The sequence below is a fragment of the Ceratotherium simum genome, chromosome 3 (assembly GCF_057802395.1).
Source record: "Ceratotherium simum simum isolate JZ-2026a chromosome 3, ASM5780239v1, whole genome shotgun sequence".
NCBI lineage: Eukaryota > Metazoa > Chordata > Mammalia > Perissodactyla > Rhinocerotidae > Ceratotherium > Ceratotherium simum.
The window spans coordinates 94,027,096-94,037,385 of record NC_141902.1 but is presented as its reverse complement, the minus strand read 5'-3'; positions in this window follow the sequence as shown (position 1 = coordinate 94,037,385).

Genomic DNA, 10,290 nt, shown 5'->3' with positions numbered 1-10,290 from the left:
AAAGGAGCCTTTTGGGATGCCAGAATTGTTTTATATCTTGATTTGACAATGGTTACACAAGAGCATACATATGAAATTTAAGATTTGTGCACTCTGCGGTATGTATTTCTAAAATATTTTTAAAACTTATGCTGACAAAGATTATTAATCATTAATGATTTACGATAATCCTCATCACATGAAAATTATGGATAAAAACAAAACCAGCAAGGCAGAAAAACCATAGACACAATACGACCCCAATTCTCTTTAAAAATGAACACATACACAAGGAAATAAAAAAACCTGGACATAAATTCTACAAAATGTTGAAAGCAGTGAAATTACAAACTATTTAAAATAAAGATTATAAAAGCAAGGAAAAATTATTTTATAAACTCACTGCTACATTTTATAAAGACTCAAGTAACAACCTCCCTCCCCCCAAAAAAGGGAAAAAAGGAAAAAAGGGAAGGAAAAACTTTAAAAAAAAAGAACAAAAAAGCAAAACAGATACAACAGAACTCTTATTTGGGAGCCCGGGAAAACTGTTCCTAGTCAGCTAATTCGCCGTCTAACCCGGGGCCAGACACGCCCCCTCTGAAGCTCAGTTTCCCCATCTGGAAAATAAGGAGCTGCGCGGGATGTTGTCCAACGTGCCTTCCAGCGCAAACCCTGCGCCCCTGGGCAGAGGCGCAAGGAGCTCACCGCTCGGGAGAAGAGTCCGGGTCCGTTCGCTGAGCGGACCGGTCGCGCAGACCCCGGCCGCCCGGGCCCGCGGGAAGCGGACAGCGCCCCCGACGCCCCTCCCCCAGTACGGCTGCCCGCACTGGCTCCAGGCCCGTTATTCCCTCGCCTCGGGCTACCCGCCTGGCCCGCGCGGCTGCAGGCCCGTCTCTCTGGGCTCACCTCTCAGGAGACCAGGCCTGCTCCCGTGGCCGCTCCGCGTGCAAAAGCACCCCCGGGCACAGCCCGGCCCCTCCGGATTCACTGCGGCTCCAGCCCGAGGCGCACCGAGAACAATGGACGGGAGAGGCCCGCCCCCCGCCGCGCTCATTGGCCGCAGTGAACTGCCCCGGGAAACTCTGCTTTCTTACTGGCCGATACAGCCCCCAGCCAGGCGGCGGAGGGAGGCTGGGCCGGAGGCATTGTGGGAAATGTAGTCCACCGAGAAGATCCGGACCAGCGGCCAGGGAGCGGAGTTTTGGGTTGATAGCCCGTGCAGTATTGAGCCCCAGAGGCAGGAAAGTCCGCGGACAGGCCGTCAGGTCCCCAGTGTTGGCCAGAGCTGTGACCTGGGACAGGTTATTTCACTTCTTTAAGGCCTCTGTATATTTATCTATAAAAAGTGAAAGTTGGATGGAGGGACTTGAAGGTCTTTTTCAGCTGTGAACCGTGTGACAAGTAATATTGTTAGGCCCCTCGACATCCGAAAGCAGTCCCTGAACTGGAAAGGAATCCGCACAAGAAAAGCCCCTCATCGCCCAGGCGGCCCCCTCCCCCAGCTTGCAGGTATACCCGCGCACCTGGCCTTCCCACAGCCCTTTGTTTTCGCACGTGGTGTTCCTGCGGCTGGAGGAAAGCCCTGTCCCGCCCCTTCTGCTGCGGAGCTCCCCTTCTCTGTCTATCTCCTCTTCTATGGAGCCTGCCCCATCATCACCTGCCTAGGCGGAGACACCGCGCCGAGCACAGCTGGTAGACGTCTCCATTTTAGTACTTGTCACAGTATTGCTTGTTGTCAATCTCAGCACTGGGAGGTGAGAGGGGAAGATCGGCCTCTGTAATGGTGTTCCCATGGTTAGTGCTCTTGAAGAAACGGTTCCTCGACACTGTATGACAGCAGGTGAGAAACCGCCTGGAAACCCAAGAGGGAAATACAGGAGTGGAGAGAAAGACACTCTCAGTGGTCTGTGATAGAACAATTGTGTATGTTTGTACAGAGCAATTATTGGAGGCACACACAAACGGCTACATTTTGTTGTTTTAATTTTCATTTTTAAAGTTCATTTCATTTTCATTAAAATTTAATTTTCATTTCATGAGTAAGAAATGTTTCATATTTATTGGTGTTTTTAATCTCGTTTCTATGACCTGATTGTTCATATCTTCTTCCCATTTTTAAATTGAATTTATTTGTAAGAGCTCCTTGTATATTAAGAAAATTATTCGTTTGTTTGTCACAGAAGTTGCTACTATTTTTCTCAGTTTGCTGTTCATTTTTTTGCTGTTTTTTTAATATAGAAATTTGACATTTTTGTGCCATCAAATTCGTCAATCTTGTCTTTTTATAGCTTCTGAGTTTTGTGTCATTCTTAGAAAGTTCTCTACACCACTCCAAAGATTATTTGAATTTCACCCTTTTTTCACTAATTAACTCCTTTAATTAATCCAAGTATAAAGATGCAAATTGAAGTTCAGGTCTTGAGTGCTACATCCCTGGTAGCATCTTAATTTGTTAGCCCAAACTGACCACATGCAAAGAGCACCATCTCGAGGCCAGCCTGGCAAGTCTGTACCAAGCGCCAGGATGCAGCATTCCAGGCCACCACCCCTCCAGTGGCCAGTATTCCTAGAGAGTGAGATCTGCAAAATGATTGAGGGTGATAATTCTTGGGGATGATCTTGCATTAAAAAAGATTTGTTTCTCCACATTTCCACCCTGACTAGGAATAGAAATTTACACAAAAGGGAAAAGATTTGTTTGGTTGCCGGGGCACTGTTGAAACTTTCTAGCAGCCTAAGAGTTCATTTACCTCTGCTTGTATCCCAAGCCAACCCTCGACCACAAGAAACTGGCACTATCTTGTCACAGGAGAATCCTGGAGCCAGCCATCTCTGCCCTGTGCCTGATTCTCTGGGAAGCTGGTCCTGGCCACTGTCAACTGTGCCACTTTGAGACAGAGAGTAAGTCACATTTAAGACCAATTCATGGCATAATAGTTCTGGTAGCCAAGCCAGTGCCCTAAGACCAGCCTGGGACAGCAGGCAAGCCTAGAAACACAGCCCAGTTCAGTGAGTAGGGCTGCTCCTCTAAGTGATTCCTTTCTCCATCAGCCAAACCACAGGGGTGACACAGGCTCTGTTCTACCAGTAAGCATTCCTGGTTAAAAGCTTCAGAGAACTACTCTGGCTAACTTAATTGAAAGGGACTTATTGAAAGAGTATCAGGGAACTCACAGAGTAAGTGGGAGATGAAGGATCAGGCTTGAAAACAGTTGGGAACAAAGAAAGAGAGGATAAGGCCACCAAAACCACAGCAACAATCTTAGTAGAAACAGTCTGGCCTGCCCACTCTGTGAGCCCTGGTGATACTGCAGTCACCCTTGTTTGCCTGCCTTCCTCTCAAGGTTCCAAGACCAACGGAAGAGCATTTGGTTGGCTGAGTCTAAATCAAAGGCCCAGCCCTTGACTCACCAGTGTGAAGGGGGGTTGGATCTGGCTCCTAGCTTTCCTTACTAATAACCCACACAAAGGCAGCGTCTCCACTCCGGAGACTGAAGGACTATTAGGAAAAACTGGACAGACAGAAACCATGTGTCACTATTTGTCTTTAGATGCTGAGCAAGAACAGGCCTGGCCCCAAGGAATGCTCAGCCTAAGGCGTCCGCGAAGCTCCCAGGTCATCTAGAGTTGATGAGATGATAAGGATGGGGATGGGCAGAACCTGCTTTTCATAATACCTGGTCCCCATCGGGGTCAATGACCCTTGAGCAGATAAGGCCCAGGCATCGAGGCAGAGGGGCCTTTGGGCACTGAGGATGCAGGAAGTAACTCTCCCGACCCATCACCCCCACCATTGCTTGATCCAACCTACTTCCTTGATGTCAGAGTAAGAAGGGAGTCTTTTCTGGTTGTACAAAGCTTGTGTCATTTTTGCTAGTTACGTCGCAGAGCCAGGGCCACTAAATATGACTGAGAAAAGATCATTTAAAAATGGATAGTGTTGTAGGATGCTGTAAGACTGGCCTAAAGAGAAAGAAAAGACAAATGGGGAGCTCATCATAGGAATGCCCAGACAGGAAGAGAAACTAGAGAACGAGATCAGGGACACGTTTTAAGGAGGGAAGAGTGAAATTCAGTCCACGGAAGTCACTGAACAATTGTGAAATGAAGAATCACTGACATATGCCCGTGTGAAAAGGAGAGCTAGAGCAGGATATTTTTGTTTGTTTGTTTAGAATGGAATTTTTTCACTGCCCCCCCACCCCAGTATCTTTTCCTGTTTTTTCAAATGGTTTGTATTTAATGTGACAGAGGAGGTCCTTTGGACCTTGTGCTGCTCCTCAGGGAATGCTGGATTTTCTCTCTCTCGGTTGTCCTGTGCTGACCTGGGCTGCTCTAGCGCCTTCGTGCCAAGAAGAAGGAGGAGAATGGATTTACAAGCTCCAGCCAGTTCCCATGCCCTGTTCTGAACTGCTCTATTCGAGGATATTTCTGGGAAGACACAAGTGTGCTCTGGGCTGGACAGAATGACTCAGGAGGCGGCCCCAGCATGGGGTGGTGCTTGCCAAGACACAGAGGCAATGAGTGGCTTGAAACAGGGTGTGTTTTAGAGAGGATCCAGTTCCATCTTCAATGTCCCCCAAGCTATTACAAGTAAAGACTAATTATAAAAATAGGAAGAAAAAAAGAAGGAAAAACTTGAAGTACATGCTGATGTGTGCATGTGCGCACACACACTTATAATCCCTAGGCTGCTTAGTTCATAGGAAAAAAATTATCACTAGACTAGTTAGTTGACCATTGGAGAGAGAAAAATAAATCTTGAAACTTTCAGTAAAAGGAAGGACTTGGCATGCAAAAGAGGCTTCAAGACAAACTCCTTGACTGGCTTGTCCAACCAGACTGCTGTCCTAAGCTACTCCTTTGCAAATACTGAAGCCACTGATCATGCGATTTTCTGAGCCTCATGGCCCGGGAGGTAGAGATATCCCCAGGGAATGGTTTGGTGCCATAGACTTTCCCTTAATGGGCTTTTATTGTTATGTGTTTGATTCGCTTCTCTCTCTCTCTCTCTCAAACACACACGCACACACACAAGCAACTTGAATTTTTTTTTTTTTAATTATAAAACTAATGCCCTCAGAAATCAGGAAGAAAAATAAAGATAAATTTGAACACGCAAAATTAAAAACATCCGCATAGCATAATAGGCCGTAAATGAAGTAAAAAAGGAAATGACAAAGTGGGGGAAATATCTGCAACACATGTGACAAACTGGGGACAAATTTCTAATTTACTATGAGTTTATACCAATGAGCATGAAAAAGACAAAGAACTCAATAGAAAAATGGGTAAAGGATAAGAATAAGCAGGTCACAGAGAAAGAGAGGAAAAAAAGCTCAACTCCACTAATAATTTTTAAAATGCAAATCAAAACAAACACAGATCCCATTTTTCTTCTATGTTATTGAGTATTGGCAAAAATTTTAATGTGTGATAAGGCCCAGTAGTGTTGACAGAAAAATACTCACTCTCCTACTGGGGGTGAGAGTACAAATTGGTGCAGGCATTTTGAAAGGTGACCCAGCAATACTATTTCTAGGAATATATCCTATAGATATAATCATAAAAATATGCCAAGATAGGTACAAGAATGTTTATTACAGCAATATTTATAACAAAAATTGAAATAATTTAGGGGCCAGCCTGATGGCTTAGTGGTTAATTTCACACGCTCCACTTCGGTGGCCTCAGGTTCACTGGTTTGGATCCTGGGCGCAGACCTACACACCACTAATCAAGCCATGCTGTGGCAGCGTCCCTCATACAAAACAGAGGAAGATTGGCAACAGATGTTAGCTCAGGGCCAATCTTCCTCACCAGAAAAAAAAAATTGCAATAATTGAAATGCTTATAGACAGAGGCCTAGATAAATAATATTTGGAACATCTATCCTTGGAATTCTACTTAGCCTCTTGAAGAAGGAGGTTGATCTCTATATGCTAATATAGAAAGATCTCCACTATAGTATGACACATGTTGTGAAAAAATGTATAGGAAAGAAACATGTAATATATATACTGAGAGATACATAATAAATTTTTCTTGCTGCATACACAAGAAAGTGTGTGTAATGGTGATTAGCTTTATCTAAAGGGACTAGAAAACAAGAGGGAGATTTTTTTACTTTTAATTTTATAGTTTCCTCAAATGCTTGACATTTTACCATGTGTGCGTATTTATTTTGTTTTGCTTTTTTTTTAATAATGATAACAGAGTTGAGGAATTTTGTTTTATTTCCTCTTAAAACTTTCTGTATTAAAAATAAAAACTGATAAGGGGGTGGCCCAGTGGCATAGTGGTTAAGTTCGTGCGCTCTGCTTCAGTGGCCCAGGGTTCCTGGGTTCAGATCCCGGGCGTGGACCTATGCACCGCTTGTCAAGCCATGCTGTGGCAGCGTCCCATATAAAGTAGAGGAAGATGGGCACGGATGTTAGCCCAGGGCCAATCTTCCTCAGCAAAAAAGAGGAGGATTGGCAAACAGATGTTAGCTCAGGGCTAATCTTCCTCACCAAAAAAAAAAAAACAAAAAACACTGCAGAGCAACAGGAACTCTCATTCATTGCTGATGGGAATGCAAAATGGTACAGCCATTTTGGAAGACAGTTTAGTGGTTTCTTACAAAACTAAACATACTCTTACCATACGATCTAGCAAATCACGCTCCTTGGTATTTACCGAAAGGAGTTGAAAACTTCTGTCCACGTAAAACCTGCACATGAATGTTTATAGCAACTTTATTCACGATTGTCCAAACTTGGAAGCAACCAAGATGTCTTTCAGTAGGTGAGGGGATAAATAAACTTTAGTACATCCAGACATTGGAATGTTATTCAGCGCTAAAGAGAAATGAGCTAGCAAGCCATGAAAAGACATGGAGGAACCTTAAATGCACATGACTAAGTGAAAGGAGCCACTCTGAAAAGGCCACACACTGTATGATTCCAACTATATGACATTCTGGAAAAGGCAAACTATGGAGACAGTAAAAAGATCAGTGGCTGCCAAGGGTTGTGGTGGGCAGGGCAGGAAGGGATGAGTGGGTGGAGCACAGAGGATTTTTAGGGCAGTGAAAATATCCTGTATGATATTATAATGATGAATACATGTCATCATATATTTGTCCAAACCCGTAGGATGTACAACACAAGTGACTCTTAATGTAAACTAAGGACTCGGGGTGATAATGATGTGTCAATGTAGGTTCATCAGTTGTAACAAATGTACCACTTTGGTGGAGGATGTTCACAAAGGAGGAGGCTATGCATGAGTGGGAGCAGGGAGTATATAGGAAATCTTTGCACCTTCCTTTAAATTTTGCTGTCAGCCTAAAACTGCTCTGATAAAATAAAGTCTTAAACAATAAAATAATTAAAAATAAAAAATCACAGTAACATACCACTGTACACCCTTTATATGAGAAAAATAAATATTTCTGTCAGAACAAAACAAAGCAAATAAGCAAGGTGATATACACTTATTGTTGAAATTTTGGAAAATACAGAAACCTTTAAAAAGATAATAAAAATCACATATAATCTCAATACCCAAATATAACCTCTGTTACTGCTGTGGTTTCTTTCATTCTTTTTTCTATGCTTATGAATGTGGCTGACATGTACTGTACCACAACAATCTGGATACTTTAAAAAATTTTTCCAAAACAAATGAAACTAAAACTAGCTCTAGCCTCTAACTACTGAATTAGCCAATTATCTCCTCCTTGGAGCTCCCCCTCTCCTGCCCTGCCCAGGACCCTGGGTTTATGTAACACGCAAAGGAGTCCTGTGGACACACACCTATGGGAGAACAGCCCAGACGTCCCAAGCCAGCTCCGGATTGTGGCTGTTTCTGCAATTGCTCTTTGCCACCACAAGGTGTCACTCTCTGATGCCCCTGGACGTTGCCACTGAGGTGATGCTGCACCGCCAGTCATCAGACAGGCCTGTTAGGGCCTCGGGAGGCAGAATTCTACTCCCTCTGCCGTCAGCTAATCCAGAGTCCTGTATCAGTTCCCGAGGCCTCAATCTTAGTGCCCAACTCTTTCAGGCCCCATCAGCGTCTTCCCTCCAAGCCTGCCCCACCTGTCTCAGGATGGGCTCAAACGGACACATGGACACCCGTTCTAGCCAGCCAAACGCTTTCTCTTTCTTGCCTAGGGTTTTCACCCTTAAAACAGATTGAGCTTGTTCTGCTTCCCTCCTGGGCCCTAGAGCTACAGGTTCCACCCCACACACAAGAGTAACTTCCAATAGGATTTCTGGGGATCTCATATCATCTCCTTTGTGTCCCTTTTCACACAAAAGGTTGATTAAGGTCCCTACTTTCCCTGACAATAGGGCCTGATTGCCTCCCGGGGGGGGGGGGGGGTCAGCCCTTCAAAACAGCTAAATTCTATTTACCTTCCCTGGAGGAAGGGGAGCTTCAGAGTGAGTTACCTCCCCATTCTTTTTTTTTGTTTTTGTGAGGAAGATTAGCGCTGAGCTAACATCTGATGCCAATCTTCCTCTTTTTTTGCTGAGGAAGATTGGCTCTGGGCTAACATCTGTGCTTATCTTCCTCTACTTTATATGGGACACCACCACAGCATGGCTTGACAAGTGGCCTGTTGGTCCATGCCTAGGATCTGAACCGGCGAACCCTGGACTTCCGAAATGGAGCATGCAACCCTAACAGGTACACCACTGGGCCAGCCCCCTGCCATTTTTCTTTTCTTTTTTTTTTTTTTGCTGAGGAAGATTGGCCCTGAGCTAACATCTCTGCCCATCTGCCTCAATTTTGTATGTGGGTCACCGCCACAGCATGGCTTGACGAGTGGTGCGTAGGTCCACTCCCAGGATCCGAATCTGCAAACCCCGGGCCGTGGAAGCGGAGCCCACGAACTTAACCACTACACCACTGGGCTGGCCCCCATGAACATTATTTCTAGTGGTTGAATGATCTTTCACCATATGGTTCTATTTGTAATTTTTGCACTAATTTACCTATTATTAGACACTGGTTATTTCCAATTTTTTGCTATATCCACTACTCTTGTACATACATCTTTGTATATATTTCTGATTATTTCTTTAAGAGAGATCTAGTGTTGGAAATACTGAGTCAAAAACATTTGTAAGTCCTTTTATTCATTCTGCAAAAAGACTTCCTAGAAAGCGTGCATCATTGTGTACTACCAGCAGCAAGTAGGATACAGAATGCTTACTTTACTGCACCCTTATCAAAAGTAATTAGGGGCCTGCCCCCGTGGCTTAGCGGTTAAGTGCGCGCGCTCCTCTACTGGCGGCCCGGGTTCTGGTCACAGGTGCCACCGACGTGCTGCTTGTCTCGCCATGCTGAGGCAGCGTCCCACATACAGCAACTAGAAGGATGTGCAACTATGACATACAACTATCTACTGGGGCTTTGGGGAGAAAAAGGAGGAGGATTGGCATGGATGTTAGCTCAGGGCTGATCTTCTTCACACACACACACAAAAAAGTAATTAAAATAATTTCTAAAAATATCTGATCGTTGGATAAGTGAAAAAGAATTTTTTTAATCTACAATTAATCACTAGCATGAGTAAAAAGTTTTAAATTTATGTTTCTGCTTCTATAAATTTTCTGGTAGTAGCTTTTGCCCATTTATTTATTATGGTCTTATTTTATTTAATTGAGGTAAAATTTATATACAATGAAATGCGCAGACCTTAAGTGCCCATATCAAAGAGTTTTAACAAAGATATGCACCGAGATGTACATGTTTTTAATTTTTATATATTCAAATTTCTTGGTCTTCTTCTCCTCCAGTGGCCACTGTTAGGAAAAAGTGAAAGACTTTATGGACTAAAAAAAAAAAAAATGTCACTGGGTGTCTTATCTAAAGTGTCCTTCCATGTTATCCTTTCTTGTCTTTGATCTATGTTACGACTCTGTAAGTTGTAGAAAATCAATATTAATGCAAATTATTCTTGTTCATAGAAATGCAAATTAGCTGTGTCTGGTAGAATGCAATTGATTATTGCCCGTGGACAGATACATTTGCATCTATTTATAAATTCATTTTAGTGTTCCTTATCTGCCTACATATATGAGTGTGTGTGTGTGGATTTCTTTGAATTCTCTTGTGAACTAGTAACATCTTACTGGTTCCCTGATTAATTAGTGAATTAAAATCTTTGACATGTATTCATTTTATATCTGCACTAGAGTCGTGATTATGTCCTCTTTAAAACATTATCTTTAAATATCACCCATATTCAAGGCATGGGTTAGTAGGTCATGGCCTGGATTCATTCTGGAAACAGTTTATTTTCAAGGTCAAACT